The sequence below is a fragment of the Pinus tabuliformis genome, chromosome 5_2 (genome assembly GCF_031772625.1).
Source record: "Pinus tabuliformis cultivar Carrire ecotype Pingquan chromosome 5_2, CPIR1, whole genome shotgun sequence".
NCBI lineage: Eukaryota > Viridiplantae > Streptophyta > Pinopsida > Pinales > Pinaceae > Pinus > Pinus tabuliformis.
Window position 1 is genome coordinate 932,302,012 of NC_142306.1, and position 4,477 is coordinate 932,306,488.

Consider the following 4,477-nt stretch of genomic DNA (forward strand, 5'->3'; position numbering starts at 1 on the left):
AAAAGAGTTCTGACCATGAGAACCCTAATGCAGAATTTGGAGAGGAGGTGCCAGGACATGCAAGTAGAGACAAATTCTTTCACAGAAAGGTTCACAGCTTTGCAGGAAAAGGGTCTACCGAGTTTATTAACTAATATTTGCAGACTGATGAAACATGTCGATTATGCACACAGGTTGAATACATATGTCACTGATCAAATAACTGCATCATCAAGTACTTCAGGAGAGAAGGCACTCCCATCTGGCCAAAGCCTCTATGACAACTTAGAAAATCTGTTTTACATTGAGCATGAGGTGAAACATCTGTTCACAATCCAGCCTAATTTCTTCAGGTACACAGACGCTGATGAGACTTTAAGAAAGCTGCAAAGACATAAGTTACCAAAGAACAATGGTGGCAAAGCATGTTAGAGATCCTGTAAATTATCTTTGGTCAGTGCAAAATTTTGGACAATTTACTATAGAATGAATCACATTCACGTGATTCAAAGCGCATCACATCAGAGGAAAAGAAAATCCAGCCAAAGCAGAATAACCAGCACAGAGAATCAGTAGAAGCCCGCTGGGAACCGACTTGCAGCACCTACCTCTAGTACATCTCATAAAGATGGATCAACCAGCGGAGCATGAATTTATTGCATCTATTTATTGTCTCCCTGTTTTTGAGACTGTCTGTCTCTATCTATGTAAAAGAAGCATTAAATTGTCGACAGATATTATTTCTATCAGATATTTTGTAGAATATCTTGACATTTTTTTATAAATAGCCCCCAAGACGAAGTATTGGGGTTTGGTTGGTCAATTGGGAAGCATTCTCAGACTTTGTTGTAATTCTGAAGTTTTTATGGAATAAAAAGGCTGTTGGAACCATTTTTGTCTGGCTTACCAAATGAGGAATTGATGTTGGGGACCATTTTACAGAATTCTTGAATCATCTTATGGATCAATAAGTCTCTTCTAAATTGTGTTTTACAGTCTCTCTGTTTACTATATCATATATGTTTCACGATCTAAATAATAGAGAAAAAGAATAACTCAGAATTTGCTTGATTGCACTCTGTGTTCAGTCTTAGTTATTATTAATGTTTTCTTCAAAATTAGCATAAACAGTGAATTGTTAGTTGCTCCTGTTTCCATTGATTCTTTCATCTTGAATATTTGTGTACGAATTCTTAATTTCTCCCTAGCAGTAGTCAACCATTTTCCCTCTGTCAACATGATGAGGGATTCTTAATTGCCCTTCACCTATTGGCTTCATTCCATCTGATTTCAGCCTTTAAATTGTTCCATATTTGAGTACCCTGCTCTGTGATACCTCCTCTTTTAAGAAACTTGATCCAGGAAGCTGCCTCCTTTGACTCCATCATGCCCAATCGACTGAAATGCTTCAATTTTACCTCACTGTTCTATTGAGTCCCCATCCATCCAACCAAAACTCAAAACAAAACCCTTGTACTTCATAACTAGCCTAACACATATCAAAACAAAGTTAAATCATAAAGAGAGAGCCCTCTTTAGGTGCAGATTAGCTAGAATTTGTATCTAAAAGGTTGGTCTGTGGTTACCTCGGCTGTATTCCCTTTTGTTACAACTTTTGGGAACAACCTGAGTGATAACATCATTGGCGACTCTACTGGGGACTTTGAATAATAGTTTGTTACTGTTGTTTATTGTTTAAAGCTACAGATGGAACCTGAAGTTAGCCAGGTAGCCTCTGGAACTGCTTTTGCTATGCAATTGCAGGAGTAAATAAAAGCTGCTTCAGTTTGTCTCCAGTCTAGTTTTAGGCTTTGAACAGTTGTCTCAATTACTTGATCAGTCCCTTGCTTCAATAGATCTTTAGGAAAATTCAAAACTCCCATATTTAAAAACTTCCTAGAAAGATACTGTCAAAAGTTGTATCCTTCAAATATTTCAAGAAAAACCAAAAAATATATTCAGAAGTTGGCTCCAAAGAAGAAGATCTGTTAAACTAAATCAAATCTGGATCCAAATCCCCCACCTGTGTTTCAAAATCCTTATCTGATTCCCAAGAACCTTAGAAGCCAGCAGAGCCAAGAACCTTATGCCAGTCCACCCCTTGACACACATCAGCAGAACCTTATCCAATCTGAACTCACTCCTGGAGAAGCACCACTCCTTTCTGTCATTATTGTTGCCTCTCCTGGTTCACCATCAGCACTTCAAACCATACTTTCCACTCCCCCATCCACAACAAATATTTCAACTCGTATCCCTGCTCTTCCCGCTGTTACACTTATCTCTGCAAATATGGAAAACCAATATGCTCCCCTCCAATTACCTGCAAATCCAGGGGCTATGCCTCAAGATTATCAAAGCAAAATCACTTATTTTGATGGTACTGGCACTTACACAGCTCAACAACACACCAAGAAAATGATGGATTATTTTGAAAACTATGAAATTGATGATGATAACGTAAGCATGAAAGTCTTTGTCCAAAGCTTAACTGGAGATGTTAGAACCTGGTTTAGAGCACTCCCTACAAACACTATCAACGATCCAGAGGCTCTTTATCAAACCTTCCTAAACAGATGGGAAAAGAAAAAACATCCTCTCCATATTTTATCAGAATATTAAAACTTAAAGAGAGGTCCACAAGAAAATGTTCAAGATTACTGCACCAGATTTAACAATGTATACAATGCTATTCCTTAGAATCTCAGACCTCCACCAGACTTGGCCTTGATCAAATTCCCTGATGCATTTGACTCTAACATGGCATACCAGCTTAGGGAAAGAGCTCCTTGAAGCTTAGAAGACATGCAGAGTATAGCTGTCAGTGTTAAGGCCAACCTAATTTCTAAACGAGTTCGAGCTAGAGCTGAAAAGAGGACACCTTTCAAAGAGGAACCTTCTGCCTTAGAACAAAAATTAGATGCTATAATTAAATGTATGGATAGACTGGGAGATAGAGTAGAAACAATTGAGAGAAATTCCCCTTGGGATGGTCAACCAAGCAATACCGGAAGAAATCCAAACTTTAGGAAAAACCAGAACTCTAACACTGGAAAGGCTGGCCCTGACCAAAGCATTAGACCTCCATTCCAAGAAAACTATGCTAAAGCTTCAACTTCTAGTGAGCCCCCAGAAGACACTCAAATTAACTTAATGGGTCTCAATAGTGAACAACAAATTTTCCTGACCCAAGAAGACCAAGAGGCTCACACTCTTGGTCAGTTCCAAATTCAATCAAGGGAATCATTTGATTTTAGGGAGGGATATGACACAACCATCTATGAAGTTCACAAGCAATATAATCTGAGAAGCAGGAGAATAGATGTCCCTCATGACAATAAAAAGAAAGAAACCAAGAAACCTACCAAAGCTAAAATCAAGAACCCTCCTATAAAAACTCCTCCTAAAGCAATTCCTAACCCAAACAATCCAACAGTTGAAGATGTTTTAGATAATCAACAACTAAATAAACAATCTTCAATTTCCATTCCTTCCAAAGAAATTGTGGGAGAACCTCCAGAAATTGACATAGAAACAACTTCAGCTCATGACAACATTCCTATAAAAGAGATAGACACAGAAAATGCAGCAGAAAAAGAAAAGCTTGCTTCCCGAAATGCAAAAATTCAAACTGAAAAACATTTCAACCTTGAGACTGAAATAGGCAAGTTAAAGATAGCCATTCCACTGTCAGAACTGGCTAAGCATCATGTCTATAGAGAACAAATCAGCAGATCACTTCAAATTTCAGAAAACAGAGATGTAGTAAATGTCCTTGATGACCAACCTGAATTAATTTTTGGCCCTGAAGTAAACGGAAAATCGGTAGATGGAGGGGTTCCTCCTTTCTATGTAAGTCTGAACATTCATGATAAGATACTCCATAATGCAATGTTTGATTCTGGTGCTTCTCATAATTTAATGCCCAAATCTGTAATGGAGAAGTTGGACCTAGATATTACCAGGCCATACAAAGACTTGTTCTCTTTTAATTCAAGCTAGTTCAGATGTCTAGGATTGATCAAAGATTTGTGTGTATCATTAGTTCAATACCCTGCCAAGACAATTTTAATGGATGTAGTGGTAGCTGATATTCCACCAAAATATGGCATGTTGTTGTCTAGATCTTGGGGTGCAAAGCTTCAGGGATCTTTACAGTTGGACATGTCCTATGCTACCATTTCAGTATTTGGTCAACCAAAGAGGTTGTATCAAGAAACTTTAATGAAATATGTGGTCAGCACCCAGGAGAAACCCCAGAATTTTCCCATCTACTCTATGCACTCTGACATGGACTCCTTCATCCTATACAATGCTGAAATTTAACCCCCAACTGATGTGAAGGCTTTGGCTTTAGAGCAGAAAAAATTCATAGATGAAAAATCTAGTGTTCAAATCCAAGAAATTTTGGTGAACAATGGTATATTAGACACACCAGGGAAACCACATGAAACTGAAATCCAAATCTCCCTAGTAAGCAAATTTCTAAGACTCCTAA